This window comes from Ambystoma mexicanum, chromosome 8 (assembly GCF_040938575.1).
Source record: "Ambystoma mexicanum isolate Mex_15411 chromosome 8, UKY_AmexF1_1, whole genome shotgun sequence".
Classification (NCBI taxonomy): domain Eukaryota; kingdom Metazoa; phylum Chordata; class Amphibia; order Caudata; family Ambystomatidae; genus Ambystoma; species Ambystoma mexicanum.
In genome coordinates this window covers 1,584,138,237-1,584,165,405 of record NC_090929.1, presented here as the reverse complement: position 1 = coordinate 1,584,165,405, position 27,169 = coordinate 1,584,138,237, and the positions used below count along the sequence as shown (strand labels likewise).

Genomic DNA, 27,169 nt, shown 5'->3' with positions numbered 1-27,169 from the left:
GCTATGTCCTTGAGGAAGCAGCATGTATGAATTCTGGGAGACTCTTCCATTGGCGGAGGTGTATTCTGAGCACTCTGGATTTTCTGACAATCTTGGATTCAATGAATTTCAAGTTTCATGGTATGGAGTCTGAGAATGAAGTGGGCGGAATTCCTCCTGTTTTGTTCGAATATGGTTCACTTGAAGCATCCAGACATCACTGTAGTGCACTGTGGATGCAACAGTTTGGGCCTATCTTACTGGAATATTATTACTGTTTGCAATGAAGGATACATTTGGAAAGTTGATGGAACTGTTTCCACATTCGAATATTATTTTTTCTCGGATAGCTCAGAGACAAATGTGGATGCGTTTCAAATTATTTTGTCAACAAATTGAAAAAGCTAGGAACAATGTGAACAAAGGTCTGTGTACCTTTTTGTGGGATGTTGGCATTACATCTTTTCATAATGAAAATATCAAATTTTATATTGTCAACATTTTTCGAAGAGATGGAGTGCATCTATCTGATGTGGGAAATCAGATTTTTCTTGAAAACCTTCAAAATGCATTGAAGCAGAAATAATAAAAGTAATCTTTAGAAGTGAATTTACAAAAAGAAAAAGAGACAAAAAAATTAGAAGCACTTTTTGTGAAAGTTAGAAAAAAGAATTACATTTTGTAGAATATTTGTTAGTTTAGTACATATAACCAAATAATCAAAAGAATATATATAAATCAAAAAGAGAAAAAAAGTTATTTTAAGAGCCACCATTTTTGAATGAAAAACAATTAAAATGATTTTAATTCCCCCACCCGATGTCTGGAATTCTCCAGGTGTCCACAGACTACCGCATTGTCCATGGACTATGCAGGCTGCAAAAGGTCCTGTGATTTTTTTCAGTTCTATTTTTTAACTGAGATAGGCAGCCCCTACAGGAACCATTTTTTGTATTTTTTTATATTATATTTTATTGGCTTTTTTTCAGGAGAGGAAATGTAAGGTGGGGGAGAGAAGGGGCACCAACCACAGAGACAGAGGGGCATGTGGACAGAGAAAGATGTTGGGCGGGCCTTAAATTTAAGGTATGTGGCAATGTTTCTCATGCTCCATGACCGCGACCTCGAAAGCACTTCAAAATTGCTCCTGCCTGCAGATCAGTGCTTCGCAGTACAAATATAGTACTGTGAGCCTTGAAAGGGAAGGGTCAACAGTGTTCTGGATGGCCTGCGAGACCTCCACCAGGATCCTCTGCCCCAAAGGAGTATTTTGTTTGATGGCAGGATTGGTCGAGGAAAATGGGGCAGAGGCCATCAACCTGCTTCTCCCTGAGAAATGAACAGTCTTTCTCAGAGCACACCAGTGGTTGGATCTGGGGTGGCAGTGCATGGAGGTGGTCCTGTAGGAGTACAGCCAAGGTTTTTCCGTGACTGAGTACGTCCTCACACTCAGTGCATCTGACTGTGGTACACCCCCAACAGTGTTAAAAAAAACTGCCACACCCTGAACTCACATCAGGCATTGGAGGTAGGCACTTCCTCTACCTCATTGATGTCTTCCTCTTCATCCTCTTCTGCATCCTTCCACCTGTTCCTCTTTCCAGTCCCTCCAGATGGTTATGGTGGTGGGGGTGGCTGGGGACGAGGGATTGCCATAACAGATGCCATTGCTGCAAATATAGCTGTTCTGCAAACCAGGTGCTGTCAGCTGCTCTCTCCTGGATAGCCAGATTGAGAAAGACTAGAAGTAATGGGTGGGTCCCTTCAGAGGAACCGTCCGCGGACAGTGCAACTGTCCGCACATTTCTAATAACATGATTTTTAACATAATTTAAAAGTTCCTTAAAGTCATTACTAAGTTCATCCAATTTTGATCATGATTTCATTAGGTACAATAGGGGATAGAGATTGTCTTTTTGATTCTTGGGATTCTCCATAATTAATTTGTGGTTTTGTTGTATAGTACGTGCTATAAGAATAGAAGATATTATTTCAAAGAGTTTTGTATAAATTGCATTCTTTGTTAATATTGAAAGATGTATCATTTACCATTAGAGATGTTATCATCACTCATTTCCTCTTTTGGAACGTTTTCTTCCAACCACTCAAGTGTGTTTGCCATTTCTGTTAAAATAAAAAAATAGTGACATTTGCTTATAAGAAATGTTTACATAATGAATGGTAATAATAGAGAATAAAAACAGTGTACTTACTATTTGTTGAGGGATTGTTTTGGAATAAGCACCTGGTGTATGTGAGTTTGTATGAAGAGTTGTATTGAAGTGATAATATGAGGTGCACAGTTTTGGTTTTTGTTTGATGCATTCCATTATATTGTGTGATAAATGAAAAAATTATATGTACAATTTGAAATGATCATTTGTACGGAAAGGTATTTTTGGGTGCAGAAAATATACGTGATGTTGTTTTATGTATATGTGTTTGTTAATGTGATGGGTAGAACATGTCCTGTTCTCCACCGTGCTTCTGGGCTTTGTGAATGCTACCTTATGTCTGTGGACTACCACACTTTCTGCAGACTGCATAGCTGCTACTTTGGGGGTGAGTATAATATAAGGAACTTGTAGCAAATTAAGGGTGAACTGGTAACAACTGTTGGGAAGGATATTAACGTATCCCAACCCCACTAGGCGCTTTAGAGTAAGGCAGATCCCATAAATACATGGGTGATGTGTCAGGGGGAGGGTGGCGTATCAAGAGACCCTGCATGAACACAATACTATGCAAAATGTAGATGCTTAGACTTATTGCACACATATATACAGGTGCCACTTTGTAGTTATGGTAGAAACATTTGGGCCTGCATGACTGCATGGTAGACACAGATGATGAACCTAATGAAGAAACCTGAATAGGCCCAAGTGCTGATGATAAAGAGACACACACTGTTAGCCTCCATAGAAGTTCCCCTTTGTTCCACAACTGTTGCTAAAACATGTCATCCCAAGAAGGAATGTGCCCTGCAAGACTGCGAGACAATACCAGGCACCTCACAGTGCACTTTCATCGCAGCCAGTCCAAAGCAGGCCTCCGACCTCCACCCAGCCAACCAGTTATGCCACCCACCAGTGTCCCAGTCCTAGACCCCTGAATTCCACAATAGTAGGTGACTCCAGACCCCCAACCATAAACCCACAGGCCATAAAAGATATAAAAGGACACAACCATTCCATAATAAATGTCAAGATTTGTAATGCGAGGTACAGGGTGGAATAAATTATAGTCCAAAGCGAGTGTTGAAGCCTTGTGTGCGAATAGTGCAACAATGAATGAGGGAAGAATATTTGGGTCAGCTTGATCTTAAGCCTCCCCCTGTGCCAGTCCCCGAGCCTCCCAGGTGCACATGATAATGATAGAGTAGCATTGTCTTACACAGTAAATAATTGCAAAATCGAATTTGTTTCCCTGGCGATGATGAGTCCAGCAGACCCCACGTGATGTAAGACAGAGGGGCTGGGCTGGGGCCAATGGCCTGGAATCTCCTATGGAGCGGTCTGACCATGTATAGCGTTCACCAACCAGCCACACAGGTTTTTATTTTATATGTTTTCGTCACTGATGATGATTTGTTTCCTTTTACCTTTCTGCCTGTACCATTTTTTGGCAGAACGTTCTTGAGCAGTGGATTTCTTTGCTGGCATACTTATTTTGTGTGTGATTAAAACATGTTAACATTGCAAGAATCTCTTGGCCTTTTTTCCCTAGCAGGTTGTATTTTTTGTGGCTTGTGCGTTTGTGGGCGTGCCTTCAAAACCTATGAAATTCAGTAAAAAAACATTGTTAAATGGACGTTATGGTTCAGTTGCACTAATAAGAACCTATGAAATCCAGTGAAAAACGTTGTTAAAGGGATGTTATGGTTACAAGTAAAACTGAAAAACCCCAGAAATTCGCTTGTTATGGTAAGATAAGCAACCATAACTCGTGCCAGCACTGTGCACTGCTAAGACTAATACCCAGGACATCAAAGATGACATCACAATATTTTTTTCTGAGAATTTCATAGGTTTGTATTAGTGTAACATAACCATAACATCCCTTTAACAACGTTTTTTCTTTGAAGTTCACAGGTTTTTATGCATGAAAATGTTTCATGATTTCACATCATTGTATATAAATGTTTAATAATTCCTCTTTTAACATATATGGGGCCTCATTACGACCCAGGCGGTAAGGGGTTAACGGTGTTGTAAAAGGTGGCAGAGCCGTTAACCCCTTACTGCCTAATTACGAGGTCCCTTTGCGGGTCCCCACCTTAACAGCTGGTTTTACCAGCCATTAAGGAAGGAACCCGCAAAGGGACTTTCGAGGTAATTACGGTACCATAATTACCGCCTTCCCCATTCCCATTGAGCCCTATGGGGGAAAAATGGGAATGGGGAAGGGCCAATGGTGAATGGGGAATTACCGCCCCACCAACCTTGGAATGGGGCGGTAATTCCGCCATCCACCATGGCGCAATCGTTAAAATACCGGCGTCAACCATGGCGCTAATAGCGCCATGGTTAACGCCTGGGCCATAATGAACCCCACTGTAAACCTCCTTTAACAAACATATTTTTTGCAATGCATACTGATGTGTGTCGTTATCAGCAGCGCATGCTGGGGATGTAAATCATGGTTCAATTGGCTAGGGCATGAAGCTCAACCATGACCCCAGCCCCACCAAACCACCCTCATTATCCACTGCACCAACCATGCATCCTAGATTAGTGTCCACTCTACCCTCATAATGTGATCAATGGCCAGTGCTCATTGCTTGCATGGCCAGTCTCCACAATCGATGGGGTATGGGTTTCGGCCATGCCGCATTCTCCAATAGGCAAATCAGAGTAGACATTTGTTCTTGCTAAGGGCCGACCCACCGACAGGAAGCAAAGTCAGAAGGAAAGAAGGCCGGTCAGATAGCACAGCAAGTAGAGCGCTTGCTTTCTCAGCCCTTCATTCTTCTGAGGTTAATAAATGAGCACCACACACGGTGCGTAATAATAAGCAGCACTCAGGTGCCTGAGGGTTAGTAGCGGTAAATAAGTGCAAATTATTTTTAAAGTTATATCACTATTTTTTTGTACTTACTTTTTGAAAAGTAAAACACAAGACAGATTTGCAAAATCTGTTAAATTTCTGGGGGGTTTCAGTTTTACTTGTAACCATAACGTCCCTTTAACCATTTTTTTTCACTGAATTCCATAGGTTTTTATTAGTGCAACTTAAAACCATAACGTCCCTTTAACAAAGTTTTTTCACTGAATATATATTTACATATTAAGTGTTGAAGGAACATAGCAACATAAAACAGAGGGTGCCCTGGCACATAATAATAACAGATGCATTTAGACACTCAAACCACTCACACCCACCTATTAATTGATTGCATCATGTAGTTGTGCAGATGGTCTCAGAGCAAGAGGTCAGCAGGCAGGCCCCATGAATTATGTAGGCACATCATGAGAAAGGAAAAATAAGAGAATCATGTTTTCAACAAGTAGTCGAAACATTAACTGCCGGTTGACCACTCACAAAGGTGAGAATGGTAAGCTGGTGCCAATCTTTTAGGTCTCATAAGAAATGATGCAAAGTATTCTTATTGTTGCCACACTTTTCACACCTCACAATTCAATTGATCACCAGTGACCGAAGAGGTCCACACCAAGATACCTATAGGGTCTACACCAATCTGAACCCGAGACCTGAGGGTACTTTAAGACGAGGTAGCAATACTTAGAGATGGATGGGGATGCAGAACATACTTATAGATCAATAATCAAACTGACTCAGGAAGTTGGCAAAACGTAGTGCTGTTTTATTTACAATTATTTAAAAGAGGGAGTACAACGGACATCAACGGACTTCGTGCAAGCAATCTCAACGAATTTCATAAAAAAGCATTCTTATATAGTAAAAATGTGTCATCATTGACGTCACACTACGTGGCAAACTACAGAAACCTACTTGGGGATGTGATAGGCTTACAGAGAACATCTAGGTATACGTTCCATACTGACGAGGTTTGTGATTGGGTCTCTAACATCAAGTGGACAACTAAGCCCTCCTCTAGTGCAAGTCATCTTCACCATCACAAAATACACGACGATTCATTGGTTACACAAACTATAGGGCTCTCTGATACGTGGCTCTGTAAAATTGTTTGGCACACGCGTGCCCTTCTGGAATATTCCACTAGCTAGCATCACGCAAGCTGGTTACCCCAGGTGCTGGGAGGGTCAGCCTGGTCATGCCTCCCCACCCAATTAGCCCAACATCTATCATCACTCCTGTGGTCTACCATTCAATTAAGGCTTTTAACTTGGCCTTGCAGAAGCTCTCTGTGCCTGAGAATAAAAGAGAGTGTGGCATGGTTTAACCTCTAGTTTCGGTGTAGCTCGACCCAAAGTCTATTTTCACCTGACCATGTGACTGGAGACCACGTTTTTGGGCTCTTCGTTGCATATAATACTATTAAATGATGAACTCTTGGCTCCTTCAGTGTTTTTTCATCCCATCTCAAACAGAAGTTTATTTCTTTGTCACATTCATGTAGCTTCTTGACAGACATCCAGGCTCACTGTGGCCTCGACTCTTGGTGCAGGGCCAGCCAGCCTTTCTTGAATTATCCTTAACCATTAGCTATTTTCCAACTGCGCCACACTCAAGTCCTTTCCATTCATGGGGTTCAAGTCTTGCTAAAGTGCATTGTGGAACATCCAGATCCTATACATTCCTATGTAGGTACTTTGGCGCATCGCTGCAATCTATTCACCACGTAGCCAGCCTCAGGATTACTTTGTCTACTTGTGTTACAGCATTTGTACAAGTGTAAAATTACTTTGCATTTTCTTCAGCGTTACTTTGCACGAGTATCTTCATTTCGATCCCGAAATGTTGCTCATTTTCGACACCTCCTGTTCAGATATTATAGAATGTCTATGCCCTTTCGTCTTTTGTGTCCTTTCCGGGTGCGTCAGTTCTACTTTTCAGGACGTCACCAGTCCTCTTTCTCATCCATTTTCACACTTTTTCCTGGACTCTGTCCAGAAGACCATAATTTCTTTGTGAATGCATATAGGGTTTTCTCAATGGATACCTTGTTTCAAGAATTGTTTGCAGTATAGGCATTCTCACTGGTACTGCATGTGTCGCAATTTACCATTCCCAATATATAGGCAACATGTGGGCAGAGCCTCTGGTAGGGGTATTTGGCTACTCCTCTACAAATCAGAAGTCAAGTCGTATGTGAGAAATGTTTATCATGTCAACTGCCCAATCAAAATATGTGTGAAACTGAATTACACCACTGAGATAATTGTCAAGAGGTAGCTATTAGCATTGTCAAGAGGGATAGGATAGGCCAATACGGTTAGGTATTGTATATTTATTTATTTATTTGTATTTTTAAAGCGCACAGCTGCCCTAGGGCATCGTGGCACTGTTACAAGAAGGTTTACTTAACACAGGTGAGTATCATGAAAGGCAGTGGACATGGTTACAGACATGGTTGAAGATACGGGAACAGTGAACTTTGGTACAGCAGTATAATACAGAGATTATTTGCATTGCAGTAGAGTTATAAGAGGGATTCACTTAAACAAGGTGGTTTTCAGTGCTTTTCTGAAGGCAATGAGGGATGTTTCCGCTCTCAGTTTGGGCGGTAGGGAGTTCCATGCTTTTGGTGCTAGGACTTCGAAGCTCGAGCCACCAGCTTTAACTCTATTGAAGTTGGGGACTGAGAGTTGGTTCGCGTACAGGTCCCTTTTGGGTCTGATTGTCTGGACTGGTTGTATCTGATCAGTAAGGTAGCTAGGGGCAGATTGGGATATGCATCTGTGGGTAATGGTTAGGGTCTTGAACTGGATGTTCTCTTTGACTGGGAGCCAGTGAGCATTTTGTCGTGCTAGGGAGATGTGTTTCCTCTTGGGAATATTGAGTTATAGAATCCCCTATATAGCAGACAAGGCTGTCCAATCAGTGAATATGATTTTGCATGCTTTCTGAAACAATGTTTGAAATGTCACTTCACTACTCACTGTAAAATACAGCCATTTTGTGATGTTCTTTCAATGACTTGTGAATTGTTCCCAGCTGTGTTTGCATGTTTTTCTTGCTCCTATGCACTTTTTCATTGGCTCGATGAATTATTCTTTATTATATTGATTTTGGTCCTTTCCCTACAGCTTCTTCACCCTTGCAAGAGGGCAATTCCTCACAATAGCACAGTATCACAGCTTTTGGTTTGATAAAATACCTAAATACCATCCAAGCCAACATGGAAGAAGTCAGAAGCTACCCCTGATACGTGTTTCACTCCCAGCCATATTTTATACAAGTGGAGGTCGATTAAATGCAGCGATGGCTATTACCAAATGGTTCTGCTTCCTCTGCATGTGTGCGCGCCTTTCTTTCACTTGATCTCAAGGGCTGCATGTAATTCAATGAGCTGGATCAGCTCCTGCCCCAGTCTCTTGTGGACCATCTATATCATATCCATGATAGTGTCAGGAAGGACCATCTTGGTGGCCACTGGAGTCATCCTTCTAAATTCCCAAGACACCGGTAACTGGAATCCCTATGTCATTGTGTGTCTGTCAAGTGTGGGAGTCTGAGCCCTGTGATTTGTTTGCCGAGGGATTTGCTTCTTGCGCCAGTGTGCTTCACTCTCAGCCCAGTTCCACACATGGAATCAAAAACTGGACACAAAGCATTCGGGTACTTGTTAATTGGTCTCATACAATGTCCCCTCACGTTCATGGGCTAGATTGTCTGCAAAATTATTTTCTTTAGATTGCAATGGGGCACCCTAGACCCTCTCCACCAAGACTGAGAAATATGAACACCCTGAATGGAACTGAGCACCTGCTCTGACCCTGAATTGCCCAAGTGAGCATCATCTCTAAGGTTCGCATTATGGATCTTGTTGATTCCACAACCTCCAGAGTTCCCCAGATTCCCTTTTTTAGATGTTACACATGTGATCTTGCCCCAATCTTTTATGATGCTATTTTAATTAGACACATTCTATATAAAATTGTTCTCATTTCAGAATGGTGCATTTAATTGCTAAATATTTTAAGAATGGTGATGCTCGATAGCTCTTTCTATATACTCTTCTATTTCCCCGTCCCTATAATGAACATTTAAAAAAAGAAAGGATCACGCCCCTCATGGTGTTAATACAAAAATGCACTAATTCATGCACTGTTCCATCGATTTAAAAAGAAATTCTACATTTGAGTATGCAGCAGGGTCCCACTATCACTGCAGCTTTGAAAAACAAACAAGCAGGCATTGGTGTTGCTAGGTCTGGAAAAGATCCTGGGCTACGCTATTGTCAGGAGTGTTGGGACTCGGGGTTAGCTAGCCTTTTGGTTGTAGCCTTTGAGCTTCTATCCGGGGCTACAACCAAAAGACCCGGGTATATAGCCCCTCAGCATCCTCACCCCCCTTGCAACATGTGAAGCAGGCTTCCAGTTTACAGATGGCATATGCATCATCCTAAACTCAGCTGCATGCTGGTGGCCTTGAGAGAGCATCACACATAATATACACAGTGACAAACTTTCAGGCAAATGTTTGGGGGATGCAATCGAGTACACATAGTACATTAAAATACAACAGGCTCAGATGTCAGAAAGGTCAGGATTCTTGCATGGAAGGGAAGTTACAATGGCGTCCAGTACAATGAGAGTGCATGCAGATTATATGACAATATATACTCTCACACTTCCTGACAGCAGATTGTGCTCTGCACTACTCACAATTGTGCAGAACAGCACATGATGTCAGGGAGCTGAGGGCAGGCAGGAAATGACGTTGGCCATACTATGGTAATTGATACTGTGTCCTGAGCTTTGTATTTCGCAGGCTGGCAGTGGGGAATCACTGATTCTGGCTTATTGACACCACCCCATGGCCTAAGGAATGAATAACATTGTTATAATGTAAATTGGTCACTAAACGAGGCAGGGCTGGGTTTTAACAGGGCTGGGTTTTAAGGTCGGGAGAAACTAAGTGGTTCGGGCTCGATTCATGGAAATGGACACAGAAATCCTGCAAGGGCCGCGCACCGAGAAGGACACTTTGCGAGCCTTCGCGCAGAAAAAAATAAAATGTGTGCTCCTGTATTCATGGAATTGACAGCACAAAGTAACTGTATTCGCAAGTCACGGTCGGAATGCACCCGACATGCCCACACGCAAAGCATGAACAGCCAGGAGGGCTACCTTTGCACGCTCTCCCGGGCGTGAATACATGCACCCTTCAAACAGTGCATGGGGTCCCCCGTAAGCAGGCCTGTGACTCAGGGACCCTGCAGGGTCCTCTGTAACTGTATCCAGCCCCCCAAAAAGATGCCCATAAAAACTCATAACTCAACTCAGGAATTCTGCATGCGAACTCGTGTAAAACATTCCTGCTTCCCACGCACTGCTCACGCGCACCCCTAAGTTACATCGGAACCCCAACTGAGTGCACACACCCCGAAATCTGGTATTGAGACAAAAAAAGGTGCTATTACATCGAGGATTGGCCCTTTTGGTTGAATTATTTGAACACAGATACCTAGTACAATCCTGTTTTTCAACAAAGTTTCCTTTCTACATTTAATAATAAAGAACAAAAGACACCTTATCAGCCCCAAGTGTATAGAAAATCAACATATTATTATTGAAAACACAATCATACAAAAATCTTAAATGTAACAATCACAGAAAGAAATAAACAAAAATAACAGTGAAGCCCAGCTCATGGGGGCACATTGAGATGACATTTACATCAACAAATACATATTCTTAAACATGCACATAAGGTACACATAATTAACACAAATCAGGAATCAATGCAAGAACCATTAACTAAGGAAAGCGTAAATCCAAAAGCAATTACGTAAAAAACACCGTGAATCAAAAAGAAACCGGTTCTAATTGACCGGTAAGTGAGACAAGACGAACACAGTGGAGGGCATGTGAAAACTACATCCTTGATCCGTTCGTCTTATGATTAGAGGAAAGGCTATCTTTGAATCCAGAATTTGTTACTGATTCAAAAAAAAAACTTTGTTTGAGATACGAGAAGAAAATGGATCCTTTTCTCAAATTGTAGGAATGTTCCAGAATTAGAAATGATTCTTATCTGGGATTGGGTCTGCCAATGCAGAAGGGGGAGCTTAGAAGGAGCCCAAGGGGCGTTCCTTCAGTTGGTGGACTCTTAACAGTTCACGGTCCAGGTAAATGATGTGGTCTGTAAAGGACCTTTAATCCCCTCTTGTAGCAGTGTGTTTCGGCGGTTTAAACAAGTAAGGTCAATTATTCAGAAAAGAAGAAGATGATCCGCCTTCATCAGGGCAGTGGGTAACATGACCCTGTGGTTCAAGAAGAAAAAAAAGAAAAAAGGAAAGAGAATGGTGAGGAGCTGTTCAATAAAAAACATTTTTTTTTGTTTTACAATTAGCCACTTTTGTGGGATGCAGGGTTCAACATGTATGGAATATATAATTCCTTAGTTAAATAAATATATCTAGGATAGCATGTTTTTAGACAGCTCCAAACTATGTATATAGTCCCAATTGTGGCGGTATTCTAACTGCATGCAGGTAATACCTCCGGGGGAGACAAAATCATAGTTCTGGGACCCTTTCTAAAACTACACACGGATCCCAAGTTTAAACGGCCTGGATGACACCCTCGTGAAAGTAGTGTTGAAAAAAGGCTGGTTTGCAAGGGGGTGAGAAGCAACGGAGGGAATGATGGACTCACCTACAAATGTCGGAGTCAGAGCATAAGACCTGTGTCTCTGATTTTGGTAATGATTAGTTTTTACTGGTGCTAGGAGAAGCCAAAGATGTCTGGCGTCTGTAAATAGACCATCAGGTGCGGTGCACCTGAAATTTAAACAGAGAAAAACACAGTGCTGTAGTCAAGTATAAGGGGTTCGATATGTGGTGATGCAAGTGCACCACCCCATAGGTTGTCCATATGGATCAGAGGCATCACGGCACGCAACATGCTTGTATGAGGGGGTAATGAGATGGTACCTGTATTAAAGAAAAAGGATAGATGTCAGCTGTGCGTCGTCTGGTTTGCCGTGTGGCGAAAATGCCATTTGAAGAGATGAATCTGATGCTGTGCTGGGCTCAGGAAGCGTTGGGAAAGGTGCCCAGCCTTTTGTGTCATCGTCCATTTCAGAATGCACGGACACCATACAGATTCTGGTGTGGTGTAACTAGACCGGAGAGAGAAATGTCAAATGTAAGGACATGACTCTCTTCGACTAAAGTAGAGATACACATAACAGGGCAGTGAGCATACAAAGGGAGAAAGAGAAAGTGTAAAGAGTGTACGTGCATGTGTGGCAGAGGGGACACAACCTGGTGTTGGTGATAGGTTAATGAAACTCTCTGCTGGGTGTGCCCGAGAGCAGGAGCTGCAGGAGCTGTAGAACGCCGAGTGCTGCAGCATGCCAGTCCGCCGCGGAATGCGGAAGAACACTAGAAGTAACTATAGTTACGACGGCCCGTGTAGGGGCCGTAATCGCACCACGTTACCTGATTGGTATGCGTCACAGGTAGGCGGTGCCGAAGGGCGTGGAGTCATTGCAACGTCACCCAGGAGGGGGGGAAAAGGGGAGGAGGGTGTGCAGTGGCTACGTGCCATGAGGGCACAGCACTCCAGGAAACTCCCAAACGTGGATGAACCGGCCTTGGCTTCTGTACAAAGCAGCAATCGGTAAAGTTATCGTGTATTGGTGTGCAAAAACCTTTTGATTAGTTAGGAAAATATTTGTGAAGCAACAAGTGGTGTTTGTAACAGGAAGAGTAATGTCCTGAATCATACAGCTAAAAATTGAGGGATAAGTAACGCCCCTGTGGAGGGCTGTACCTGCGCGTGTGTAGCGCTTGATTGATAAGGGTTGAGTGAATGTATGAGACCAGAGGGTGGGGAGGCTGTGCTACGTTGAGGCTCACCGTTCTCGGCCCCCGGGTTGGGCCCCTCTTACAAAAGGACACAACTCAAAATCGAAGAATAAATAAAGCCCATGCGGAGATCTGTCCCTGCGTATGTGTGGCGCATAATCGGTGGAGGTCAAAGGAGTGTGTGAGACCAGAGGGTGGAAAAACCGTCCTGCGTGGGGACTCTCCGTGCTTGGTCCCCAGATAGGGCCCCTCTTGGTACGTGGAAGGAAGTGGAAGGTACCCGCTGGTAGAGCCTTATGTAGATTGTTGGCACATGCTCATATCCAAAGAGCAATGGGGGGGGGGGGTAGTAAAGATGAACACATGTGTCTTACCAATGGGCCACAAAGGTGTACCATAGGGTGTTGGAGGAAAGCTGATCCACGTTGTACATTTAGGGGGGAAGTTGTTCGTTCAGCCCATTTTTAAATGAATCCAATCTATGGATCCACCTCTTCTCCAAGCTGCGTAGTCTGTTCTGTATGTTTGGACCCATTTGGATTTTCTCCAAGACCCACCAGATAATATCGTCTGGTGTATGTTGATTGGCCAAAAAATGTGTGACCAGGGGCGCTGTGATGCCTTTGCATGGGATCCTAGACAGATGCTCTGAGATCCGGGTACCAACATTGCGCATCGTTTGGCCCACGTAACGAAGGCCACATGGGCACTCGATGCAGTATATAACTTGACTGCTTTTACAATTTGATTGTTTTTTGAGAAACCATCACACCCCGAAATCTGACATGCAACCCCACCTGTGCACTGAAAATCTTACATGCAAGTGGACTTACACCTGCCTTTGGGTAACGGATTGCGTAAAGGACTTGCGTGGCCATTTCCCGGCAGAGACGTGCCCATTATGGGTGTGCGAGAGACTGCCTGCAGGCCATCCCTGAGAACACCCACTTTTTCGCAAGTTCTTCCCCATTTTTTGTGTTGTGCCCCCTTCCCAGCCCTCTGCACAGGTCACGCCCACGCTCTGCTCAGAGTCTCTGGCAAGGCCTTCAACGACTCGCACAGATGTGCTGAGCCAATGCCAACTCCATGCAAGTTGGAGGGAGGACAAACATCCTTGTCCCCCTAAATGTACATGCATGGCAGCGTACAGGACTCTGGAAGGAGGACAGACCAGCAGCAAAGAAGAACACCAGTGTGTGTGTATGTGTGTGTCTGTGTGTGTGTACATTTTCTGGGGGCGATGTGAAAATGACATGGTGGTTATTTGTTTCTTCGTAGAGATGGACTTTATGGCTGTCTTCTGCCCTTGCCTATTAAGGTTCTTTCCACTCAGAAAAGGAAGTTTGGAAATAGTCCAGTAGCTGGCAATTTCCTTGGGACGTGCTACCGTATTTTCAGCAATGTTGTGTGCCCTGCTGAAGAGATGCTTTTCAAGGAGTCTATTTGGTGGTGTAAAAGGAAAAAGCTTCTCGGTCAGCGCTACTCTGTGTTTTTGAAGCTAACTTTGCAGTCTATAAAATACACGGCAAATACATTTAACTAAGTGATTAGATGCATTCAGGCCATTTGCAAGTAGATTGGAGGATTAGCTTTCAGTTTAAAGCAAAGGAATCTATCAAAGTCCCATGCGGCAGTAATGCTTTCTTCAAAGCCAATGGAAATCAGCGTTCCTAGCAAAGCAATACCCTTAACTCTCTGATCAGTCGCAGACGGATCGCTCACTGCACCAAAGCAGGAATTAGTGTACCAGGGAAGGCCGAATTCATTCATCGATATGTGCAGACTGTCTCAGAATGAGGCTTAATCAAAGTAAATCGGCCGCTCACAGCATTTGCCAGTCCATTGATCACAAGATTTCTAATCGATGATATTGATTTGTAAAAGTCATGAATCTTCATTTCTTTCGATAACGTTTGTGAAACGTGATCATTCGCTCTTGATTTTCAGAAAGTGTGGTCTAGTTCCACTGATAACAATCGGTGTGTAGCGCAGTCCAGACCAAAGGCATGCATGCATCCAATTCTAAATGCTTTGCTTTGAGCTTATGGGAAATGAAGCAGGATTCCAGGTTTATGGCATGAAGGTGATCATCAAATCCTCCTTGACCCAAGGACAGCATATCGAAGGTTTTACATATAGATATATCACTACTTTTGAGAACTCCACACTAATGAAGATTGAGGTATGGCAATGTGTGTCATCCAAAATACATATTACTGTGTGTTTGTGAATGTAGTTGGTTAATTTATAGCTCACTCACTATCCAGGGGTTTCCAAGCGCCGACACGGGGATCGAACCCTTATCGCTCTGCGTTGTCTTGTTTCTAAGGTGTTGCCCCTGAGCTATCCTTCCGAGACAAACCTCTCGAGGAAACAAAGGCGCTGATTCATGGAATGTTTCGTGTGGTGCAAAGACACAACAAACACCGATTCACAAAGTGTATTGTTACAGTGCAAAGTCACTTTGTACTGCAAAAGTAGATTTCGCACTGGCTAGATGAGCCTGATTCACGGTACACTGCTCTGTGAATCAGGGCGTTTGCTGGCAGTGCAAAGTCACATTGCACTGGGCTACAAATTCCATGAATCAGGCCCTAAGCGGCCCTGCGCCACAATGCCCTACAATAATATGATTGATTGATAGGAATACAATTGCAGGTGTAGAATATTGAGTGGAAGTGTAGGGTTACAGGCAGGGGATACAGGCTAGGGAGAGTTTCTCCACATTATGCAAAACCCTTCCACAAGGTGTGATTTAAATACTATGGTCCTCATTGTGAATTCAGCAGAACGGTAAAAAAAAAAAAGTGGCAGTATTTTCAATTTTCTGGCGGTATTGGAATTACTGTAACTTTTACCACACCGCCAAGTTCCGAGTTTGGAAGTAAAGTGAAGGATTCACCTCCCGCAAAAAGCTGGCTGCAAATACTCATGAACTCGAAAAATGGGACGTTCCTTCACCATACCACCACTTGTAATCTCTTCGTAAATCTATTGCACCAAGTGGCAGTAACGGTAAATGAGGATGGTGGTAAGTTGGAGGATTTACCAGCAGTTTACCTCTGAACCCGGGAATGAGGGCCCCTCTTTAGCCCTTTTCTGAATTGCAGGGCAAGGGGCGGCAACTAGAATGTGTCTTCTTTCTATTTGCAATTCTTGATTTGCAATTTGGCACTGTCAAGGATACGTGTGTTGTCACCGTGGTATGACACAGACAGGCACCCACCACACTTACATATTTGCTTTTAAATTCTGGGGTCTGGTCTGTGATACCAAACTGAACATTTCCCATTTTGAAATAGGAGCAAAAGGACGTCAAGGTGGGGGAACATGCAGAGTTCCATTTGATGTGCTATTTATTTTCTGTTATCCTAAATTACTAAGCTTTTTAGAGCAAATGTTAAGCTTCTCTGAAACTAGCATTTAAGGTGCAATTCCTCATCTGCATAGTTTGTTGATCGTGACGCGCTATTCCTGTTGTATACATAATTTATGTTATGTGATGCTATGTTGTGTTACTCAGCTTTTATTGTTACTCAGCTTTTATTGCAACTTCAAACGTCTATGAGTAACTCTGCCAGTGCATGTAGATTGTTCACTGAATGATGCACAATACCTGGTAAGTTATTTGACTATAATTCATAGAATTTCACACAAAAGTGGCGAACGCGGCTGACGCAGAGTGTCCCCGTGCGATACACTGCCCCAGCCGCGTGCGATAAAATCCATTTCATCGCACAGCGTATTCATGGATTCCAGGCTCCAAAATCAGCCGTGGCGCAGAGTGGCGCAGCGACCCTGCAGCAGCGCCAGTTACGCCCCCAAGAACACCCTCGCGCAAGTAAAAGCCTTCAAAATTCCCAATTCATCGCAAAGGGCTGCGCTAACCCTGGACCAGTTCACAGGGCTGCCAAACAGCAAACGCCAAGCGAGGAACGTGTATTTCAGTGGTTCGCGGGAAGTATCACACGCGATTGTCCTGGGTACTTGTACATCAGGGGTGCGCGTGAAGTAACACACGCGATTCCATCAGGGCACGTGTATTCCAGGGGTGCGCGGGAAGTATCACACGCAAAATCAGCAGGGTATGTGTATTTCAGGGGTGCGCGGGAAGTATCACACGCAATTCCATCAGGGCTCGTGTATTCCAGGGATGCGCGGGAACTATCACACGCGATTCCATCAGGGCACGTGTATTCCAGGGGTGCGCGGGAAGTATCACACGCAAAATCAGCAGGGTACGTGTATTTCAGGGGTGCGCGGGAAGTATCACATGCGATTCCATTAGGGTACGTGTATTCCAGGGGTGCGTGGGAAGTATCACACGCACAATCAGCAGGGTACGTGTATCTCAGGGGTGCGCAGGAAGTATCACATGCGATTCAATCAGGGTACGTGTATTCCAGGGGTGTGCGGGAAGTATCACACGCGATTCCATCAGGGCACGTGTATTTCAGGGGTGCGCGGGGAGCACTACACGTAAATTGGCCGTGTGGGTCCTCCCAGGTGTTCCCTCTACACCCTCCACAGCCCCTGCAGCCAGCCCATACCACAGGGGACCACCCTGCACCCCTGCCCATGTCCCGCAGGCAGCCCATCCACCATGCCCATGCCCCCTAGCCAACCCACATGTCACCTTGCACTACTGCCCACCAAAGCATGTCTCCCAGCACCCCCACCCCCCAGCACTGTGGGGCACCTGCCAGCAGGCCCCCACTCATGTCCAACTCATGTCTCCCTGCACCCCCCTCCCCCAGCACAGTGGGGCTCCCTCCACCAGGCACACACTGATATCTCCCAGCACCCCCACCCCCCAGCATCCAGGGGCACCCTCCACCAGGCCCCCACTCATGTCTCCCTGCACCCCCACCCCCCACCAGTCAGGGGCACCCTCCACCAGGCACCCACTCATGTCTCCCTGCACCCCCACCCCCCACCAGTCAGGGGCACCCTCCACCAGGCCCCCACTCATGTCCAACTCATGTCTCCCTGCACCCCCCTCCCCCACTGCATCCAGGGGCACCCTCCACCAGGCCCCCACTCATGTCTCCCAGCACCCCACCCCCCTGCATCCATGGGCACCCTCCACCAGGGCCCCACTCATGTCTCCCTGCACCCCCACCCCCCAGCATCCAGGGGCACCGTCCACCAGGCCCCCACTCATGTCTCCCAGCACCCCGACCCCCCTGCATCCAGGGGCACCCTCCACCAGGCCCCACTCATGTCTCCCTGCAACCCCATCCCCCAGCACTGTGGGGAACCCTCCACCAGGCCCCCACTCATGTCCCCCTGCACCCCCACCCCCCTGCATCCAGGGGCACCCTCCACCAGGCCCCCACTCATGTCTCCCAGCACCCCCACCCCCCTGCATCCAGGGGCACCCTCCACCAGGCCCCCACTCATGTCTCCCTGCACCCCCCTCCCCCACTGCATCCAGGGGCACCCTCCACCAGGCCCCCACTCATGTCTCCCAGCACCCCCACCCCCCTGCATCCATGGGCACCCTCCACCAGGGCCCCACTCATGTCTCCTTGCACCCCCACCCCCCAGCATCCAGGGGCACCCTCCACCAGGCCCCCACTCATGTCTCCCAGCACCCCGACCCTCCTGCATCCAGGGGCACCCTTCACCAGGCCCCCACTCATGTCCCTCTGCACCCCCACCCCCCAGCACTGTGGGGCACCCTCCACCAGGCCCCCACTCATGTCCCTCTGCACCCCCACCCCCTGCATCCAGGGGCACCCTCCACCAGGCCCCCACTCATGTCTCCCTGCACCCCCACCCCCCTGCATCCAGGGGCACCCTCCACCAGGCCCCCACTCATGTCTCCCAGCACCCCCACACCCTGCATCCAGGGGCACCCTCCACCAGGCCCCTACTCATGTCTCCCTGCACCCCCACCCCCCAGCACTGTGGGGCACCCTCCACCAGGCCCCCACTCATGTCCCCGTGCACCCCCATCCCCCTGCATCCAGAGGCACCCTCCACCAGGCCCCCACTCATGCTCCCAGCACCCCCACCCCCCTGCATCCAGGGGCACCCTCCACCAGGCCCCCACTCATGTCTCCCTGCACCCCCACCCCCCTGCATCCAGGGGCACCCTCCACCAGGCCCCCACTCATGTCTCCCAGCACCCCCACACCCTGCATCCAGGGGCACCCTCCACCAGGCCCCTACTCATGTCTCCCTGCACCCCCACCCCCCAGCACTGTGGGGCACCCTCCACCAGGCCCCCACTCATGTCCCCGTGCACCCCCATCCCCCTGCATCCAGAGGCACCCTCCACCAGGCCCCCACTCATGCTCCCAGCACCCCCACCTCCCTGCATCCAGGGGCACCCTCCACCAGGACCCCACTCATGTCTCATTGCACCCCCACCCCCCAGCATCCAGGGGCACCTTCCACCAGGCCCCCACTCATGTCTCCCAGCACCCCCACCCCCCTGCATTCAGGGGCACCCTCCACCAGGCCCCCACACTTGTCCCCCAGCCAACATGTCATCACAATCTAGATCCCTGGCCCAAATGCCAAACACCCACCCGAGTATTGCATCCACCCACTTAGAAATGGCAATAACATGATAGAACCCCAATTGCAAGTTTGGAAATGAACACATGTCCCTCACATACACACAATGGGTGTCAGTGAATGTCAAAACCCATATCATGATATGCATGAAACCAATGAGATGATACTACACATTGAAGTTTGAAGAAAAAATATGTATTAAAAGCAACATAAATTGAATCAAAAATAAACAAACAAAAATGGGAATTTAAAAAAGAAAAAACAGCATGTCCGTGAAATAATGCAAAACCACAAATCATAATCCAAAGGAAAGGTGTCCAAAGTCACAGTCCACAAAAGTAAATCCAATGGAAAATTAAAATCGAAAACCATTGCTCCATGGGTAAATCATAAAAAAAAGCAAAATCCAACAGTCAACTATATACAGCTAAACAATCCAGGGTCCATGATCCCAACAGAAGAAATGAAACCTATCTAATAACACTACCTAATAAAAAAAAACAATATACAAAGGAAACCTAACACTAACTACAGAACTATTTACAAGCGCAGCGGGCTAGTCCGACGGCTCACTTCGGATGTTCCGGGCCAGGGCATCATCGAATTCCTGCTCAATGTCCCGGAGGCGGTCCTCCTCCATGGCCCTGAGGGTCCGCAGGGCCGTCGACATGTTCACCTCCAACTCCCTGCGGATTGCCTCGAGGCACTCGGCCCGCCTCAGGGCCCTCCGCATGGAGTTCTCCGCCCTGACCATCGTGAGCCGTGCCTCTTTCGCCCGCTGCCGCTCCGCATCTATGGCGTGGCCCAACCGCTGCCACACGGAAGACACTTCCGTCCTGGGTCCGACTGCCCTCCGGCCGATGCCTGCCCCTCCGATGTCGAAGGCCCAGAGCCATCATGGCTCCCACCTCGTTCCTGCTGCTGCTGAGCCTCTGCCCATGCCCTGCCTCCTGCTGCCTGCACATCCTCCACTGGCTGGGGTGCAGTCGTTGATGTGGCAACCCCTGTTGGACGTCCGACTCCCGACTGTGGCAGGGATGCCTCCTCCACCAGCCTGGCCGCACCGTCAGAGGCAGCTCCACAGGGCACCCAGTTGACTAAAGGGTGGGAAGATGGCACGGAGAACGACTGGTGCATAGGGGGTTCAGTTGAGGAGGGGGTCTGAGCAAGCCCCATCAAACGGAGGAATCCGGCCTGGGTGATCTGTCCCAGTAAGCCAACGCGGTCAACGAGCCATTTGAGATGATGTGCAGTCTCCTCATGAAAAGACTGCAGGTCACCTCGCATGGCCCGTTGACGCAATGCCAGAACAGTCATGACAGGCTCAACCCGGACCCGGATAGACACGTCTGCAGGCAGAGGAAGGCCAGTTGTTGTGAGCTCACCCCCTGCCTGAAAACGGGTCTGGACGTAGGCATCCCTGCTGGTGCAAGATGATGCAGTGACAGGATCAGGGACAGGATTGCACACAGGCACCTCCGCGGCGTCCTGTGCTGCCTTCTGTCCCTGGTCCTGCACTGCACCACTAGCACCAGTGGAATCCCCATCTCCAGACCCCGTCTCTGTTGCTTGCACGGCCTCCTCCTCCACCAAACACCCCACCAACCTGGATGACTCTGTGCCATCTTCCCCCATTGGGCCCTGTGGGGTCCCAGCTGCCCCTTCTGCTGCCGAGGAGTCCAACTCCGACCTCTGCCTCTTTGACCTCCCCCCGGCAGCTGCGGCCTGGGATGTGGCACCGGACTCCTCACTCCCCGACGAGATGACAACATGGGAGGGGAGCCGGGCCTTGCATCTCCGGCTGGCGGTGCGATCCCCGCCGCTGTGCTCCACAGCACCTTCTCCGCCCTCTTCATCAGTTGACGCTGCAGACAGGGAGAAATAAAACACAGGCATCAGGGCACTGTACAATGGACACATACACACATGACAGTTGTACATGAGTGGTATTGGCAAACCTCAGACATGACATCACAATCGCCAACACACATGTCATTTCCACTTGGACACATGAGCCATACCACAGCCATATCCCAACTGCCAGCACCATCCATACACATACAACAGCATGAGCAGGCAAAGGTGAGCCAGACATCACATGCAACACAGGGAGTGCACTACACATGCACACACACCACCACAATTGCATGCATGTGTACACCTCTGCCATCTGTCGCAGTGTTCAGATGGGCATCCATGTCACATCTGCCAATCAGGCTTCCACATCCCGCTGTCACATGCATCCATGTTGTATCACTGTTGCACCCTTGTCAAATACACACACATGTACACAGTGCTGATACATGCAGCAGAAAACAACATCCATGTGTGTGTGACATCACAAACATGCTTACTTACATACACATTCATCCAAACATGTGTGCCCACACAACTGCATTTGGCATGCAAGCCTACACACACAAGCGCCATCCATGTCTCACACATGAAAGCCCTCGCATGTGTTAGCCTCACGGCCCTGTACACCCCCACCCATACTCGGCCCCATACAAACAGATGTGCAACCTGCACACTACTGGCATATCACCACACGCACAGCTTACAATCATGATGCATGTACACTTACCGCTCGACTCCAGACGAGTCTGCCTCTCAAGGACCTGGACGTGGAGCACTGGGGATATGCGTTCCAGGACCCTCATCTGATCGTCCGACAAGTGGCCCCGGCACCCCTTAGCATCCGCTGCCTTCAAGAGGCGCCGGGCCTTGTTGAGGGTCCTGGACCTGAAGTCCTCCCAGAGCTTCTTCACATGTGGAAATCGCGGACTGCCACCCCCTCCACATTGATGGCAGTCACATTGTCCGTCCAGATCCGAGTCCGTCCTTCCTTGTCGGCGCGCAAACTTCCGAAGAGGGCATCATACTGCCCCAGGACTTGCTCCACCAGGACACCAACTTTGGTGGCAGTGAAGCTGGTGCCCCTCTGCCTCTCTGGCCGGGGGTTGTCAGTGGTGCCAGATGTTGCAGTGCCCGACATGACAACCCCAGAGGCAGGAGCGGGTGGGCAACTGGGTCCTGGGGCTGGCCTGTGGAGCGACGGAATCCCAGTCGGGAGTCTTCGGTTCCAGCAGGGGTGGTCACAGCAACAGCACCCCTGGCTGATGTGCAGGCAGCAAATGGCAGGGCACGTGGGCAGCAGGCAATCAGGCAGCAGCAGATGGCAGGTGGGAGTGTGCGTGGGGCTCTGGGGGCAGTAATTCGGCCTTCTGGGCAGGAGCGTGGTCTTCCGTGTGCTTACGCGTGGCCAGCTTGATACGGAGTGATTTGGCACGTGAAAATCCAGCACGTCTGCGTGTAATTCGAGGAAAGGGCCTTAGCGCGTAAGCGCGTCAGCACACGTATGCGAATTCATTGTCCCAAAGGCCAACAGCGCGTATGCGCGTCTGTGATGTGCGTGCGCGGGCGTTTCCCTGTACACGGGTGCATGTTACACGTCCAATGACTGCACGTCAGAGTGTCAGCGCGTGTAATTGGAGGATGGGGCCTTAGCGCGTACACGCGGAAGTGACGCTGGACGTGTGGGCATGTTTAAAAGGTATGTGTAGAACGCCATTTCCTTGTACGTGCTTTTCGTGGAGAGCGAGTGGGTGAAATCTGTACTTCTTGTCGGTTCACACGCGATTTACTTCACGCCGTTCCAAGTTCGTACTCCCTGTTACCTCTGACAGCTTTTTCTCTTCTTGTCTTTTTCCTGGGCCTGTTTCCTCAAACAGCGTTCACTTCTCCTGTTGTCCTGTCTCCTCAGACAGCGTACAATTCTTCTTTTTGGCGGGGGTGTTGCAAACGCGTATTATACACGCGATTTTACCTGGCAGACGGTGAGTTGCGCACGTATTTGACATCTGTGTTTGCCCCGTGTGTTGCCTACCCCTTCAGAGGTCAGTCTAGGCTGCGTGTGACACGCATACGTTAATTTTTGTGTTTCTGGGTGCCACAGCGTAGTGCAGGTTTTTTTTTCCACGGCTGTGGTCTAGGAGGGGTTGCGTGCACATTATCTCCCTTTTTCGGGGTGCCTGTGCATTGCGTGACCCATCATCTTCCCCCAGGGGTCACATAAAGCCTTGCTAGAGCACTAGGGTATGAATTCCATCTAGTACCCTACCCCTTTGACCCCCAATTGCCCAGGACAATAGTTTACTGCAACTCCCATACGCACAACAACATCAGTGCCATGGTTGGGAGGCGAGCACGCGGTAAGGGTGGCAAAGGTGGGCGAGCCACAAGAGGTGGCCATGGTGGATACAGTAGGGGATGTGGTCAGGACTTGCAGGGTGCCCTAGCCCCCCATGTGTGGGTGACCAGTCAGGGACACCCATGCCCCCCCCCCTGGTTGAGGGTAACGTGGCTGACACCATCCCTGCTCAGCCCTTGTTGGACCAGCCCATTGTGGCACCAGGCCTGGCACTGGGTGACTCCATGGCTGACTTCCAGGTCAGCAGGTCTAGGCCACGTGTGGCGGTGCACGTTGGTGTCACCAGCCCACATGGATCAGGGGCAGCTATGTCATCTGCTGCCCCGAGTAGGCAGGGTGGGGAGGCTGCAGGGGTAGCTGTGGCTCCATCCACCCCAGCTCTGAGTGTCCCAGCCAGGACAGTGTCAGTCCTAGTCCATCCTGCTGACGTTCCCCCTGACTACATCACACTTCAGCTAATGCCTGCACCAACTCCCATGGTGAGTGTTTATTCCCATACTCCTAGTCCACAGTCCACCGGGGCTCCTGCCCCTAGTGTCCAGAGCGGCATAGGACACTCAGTATCACCACCACCTTCCAAGCGGAAGAGGAAGAGTGCTCGTCCAGTACAGGCTGATGCCCCAGACACGGCTACACAGACCGGCCCACCAAGGAAGCCCTGCTTCAATCGGGTCGAACTTGATGCACTTGTGGAGTATGTGTCCGCACATGACAGCAAAATGGTGATTACTGCAGGATGCAAGACCACACCTGCACAACATCAGGCACACTGGCAGACCATTGCGGAACTCATGAGTGCCCTTGGATTCGTGAGGCGCACAGCTAATGATTGCTACAAGCGCTGGAATGACCTTAAGCGCAGGGCAAAGAAAAAGCTGGCCTCAAGTCATGCTGCAACTCTAGTGACTGGAGGTGGGTCTCCGGCAGAGGTGAGTGCGGGCTCAGCCGCAAAATGACGAGCGGAAAGTGCTATGTTTAAAGCTGTCTGCCAGGCAGATAACAATGATACTTTGATCCGTGCAAGTTACATTTTTATCTACTTCGATGGCATACGTGGCACTTGTAGGCACAGTACTGGAATATCTCCGACATCTGGCCCGGGTTGTTATATTGCAATAATTGGTTTTCCTGATGAAGACGTTGGTTTAATTATCCTCAAACGTCGAAACCGGTAGAAGAACATCTGGGGATGGGATCTGTCATTTTTTGTTGAATGCACCCACTCCGCGGAATAGAGCACATTTTGGACAATTATTGTGCTAATACACACTGAATGTGGATGAAATGAAATGTCAAAGATTATGTGGGGCTAATCAATGAAGTGCTACTACACATATATATTGCACCAATTGTTTGGTCCAAATTTTTATTGTGAATGAATGAGGTAGATTGATTTGAGGTACAAATGATGGTTTGACTGTTGAAGAATGTTGGTTGTGTTAGGTTGTTTTAGAATCTGGTGTACCATGCTCTCCTGCAACATTTATGTAATTTAATGTGTATATTAATAGATGATTAATTCATTGAAAAAATAATGTATCTTAGTAAATAAAATTTGATACCTTTATAAAATAAAAAAAACCTCTGGACTCATTTTTCAGTATACCCGGGTCTCCGGCAGAGGACATAGAACTCACTCCACATGAGTATGTTGCTGGGACCTACGTCACGGAGGAACAGATCTAAGGCGTGGGAGACCTGCCAGATTACGAGGCATTGTTGGTGAGTGCACATGCATGTGTGTGTGTCATCCATGTGCATGGCGTGTGTGTGAGTGCTTCTGATTGACTGCCAGGTAAGGGGGTGTGTGCCTGAGTGGTTTGGGTCACCCATGTGCTTCATCCAATACATTCTGCGCACCAGGATTTGGGTGTTGCAGTATCCCTTCTGGAAACAGTAGACGTTCAGCCCAACCTCACGCCAGTTGCCCTTGAATTGTCATCTTGCCAAAACATAGTTGCATGTTATTCTGTGTTCATTCAGGCTGATTGTCTGCATTCCACCACTTTCACTAGGCATTTCTCAGTCCTGTTGTCACATGTGTGACATGGCTAGGGTACATGCCATCTGTGTGATGGCATGTGTCATATATGTGTATTGGACATGCCAATCACAGGCCAATGTGTGATGGCACTGCTAGGCAGCATGCAGCAAATTTGTTGATTTTCCATCTTGGTGTCATCAATGTGTGCCATTTGCCTCCCCTTCATACGCAGTGACAGTGCATGCATGGGAGGGTTATAGTCATGTGGTACATGTGTCAATGAAGTACTGTTTCTGTTGCTTCTCAGCCCTAATTGTGTTCCATGTTGCTAATGCCTGTTCCCATTTCTTTTCTTTCATGTCTTTGCAGGGGATGACGCACTTGATACTGCTGGGCTTGTGGAGATGGTGCAGACCCAGGAGGGGTCTCAGGCCCGACCGGGCACCAGTGAGGGACATGGTGTGGTGGTGGGTGAGAACCCACTCTTGCTGCAGGCCGTCATCTCAAGGGGTGTCTCTGGGTGCACCTCCCCAAGCTCTATTCAGGTGTCGATTCGGATGATGAGACCTATGTTGCGTCGCAGATAAGTGTCTCTGGGAGGGATTCTGTACTGTCCAACCCACCTGCACCAGGGGTAGAACCCTCAATGGGGATGTCAGTGTTGGTAGGTCAGCCTTTGGTGGTTACGGATGCAGGGTCATACTCCACTACATCTGATCCTGTTCCTGGGCCAGCAGATCAGAGAGGGAATGCAGTCCTGCAGCCTCAGGCAGTACCGGCACAGCAAGGCGCAGTTCGCCTTGCCCCAGACAGGTGTGGTGCCCGCCGACGCGGTGGCCGTACGCCACCTGGCAATACCGCATGGGAGCAAGCCATATACGGTATGGCAAACCAACAGGCAGCATCAACTGAGATGATGGCTCAGGCCATCGATAGGGTGGCCACTTCCATTGTCCCCCAAGAAAGGCTAATTGAACAACTACAGCAGGCAACAGACTCCATTAGCCAGTCACACAGGGAGGACATGTTGGCGTCCAACAGGGACAGGCGGGCGGCACTGGAGACTCTGCGGGAAGCCATTTCCATGGAGTCCCAGGGCCACAGGGAAGCCCTGAGGGTGGAACTCCGTCAGCTCAGGGCAATTCTGGTTGAGCTTGAGGCTTCAGCTAACACGAGGACAGAACAGCAACTGGAGGGGCTCACACGTACGCTCTCAGCTGAGATGCAGGCAACTAGGGCGGAGGTCCGGGCATCCCATGAGTTGTTACATGGGGACCTCCGCACAATTATCCTCCAGAACCAGACCTTCCACATCCGCATGCTTGCTGCCATGGAGGACCAGACTAGGGCTTTGCGTGGGCTGCCTCCCATAGTGCCACCACCTCCTGATGCAGCTGCAGAGGGTGAGGAGAGCGACAGCAGCGATTCTCCCACAATAGCTGTGCAGGCCATGAGCCCATGGAGGTGTTTTTTTTTCGCAAAATCCACACAGGTGGGTTTTGGTGTGCACCCTGTCCCCGGACCTCCTGGGTGGCCTCCCCCA

At 48.3% G+C, this 27,169-nt stretch overlaps 2 long non-coding RNA genes across 4 annotated transcripts in view; one reads left to right on the top strand and one right to left on the bottom strand.

Annotated features, from left to right (window-relative positions):
• The window catches only part of LOC138473217 (uncharacterized), a 69,039-nt gene extending 56,579 nt beyond the window's left edge, over positions 1–12,460 (bottom strand). Inside the window, exons 1-3 of one of the 2 annotated variants that reach the window (XR_011268742.1) lie at positions 12,359–12,460; positions 12,026–12,213; positions 11,728–11,872 (exon numbers count right to left, since the gene is read on the bottom strand). This is a non-coding gene — a long non-coding RNA (uncharacterized lncRNA). Of the gene's footprint in view, positions 1–11,727; positions 11,873–12,025; positions 12,214–12,358 lie in introns of those variants that run through there. The other variant, XR_011268743.1, reaches the window with a different exon arrangement.
• Positions 12,461–12,621: 161 nt separating this feature from the next.
• The window catches only part of LOC138473216 (uncharacterized), a 241,053-nt gene continuing 226,505 nt past the window's right edge, over positions 12,622–27,169 (top strand). For both annotated transcript variants that reach the window (XR_011268740.1, XR_011268741.1), the window contains exon 1: positions 12,622–12,716. This is a non-coding gene — a long non-coding RNA (uncharacterized lncRNA). The remainder of the gene's footprint in view (positions 12,717–27,169) is intronic.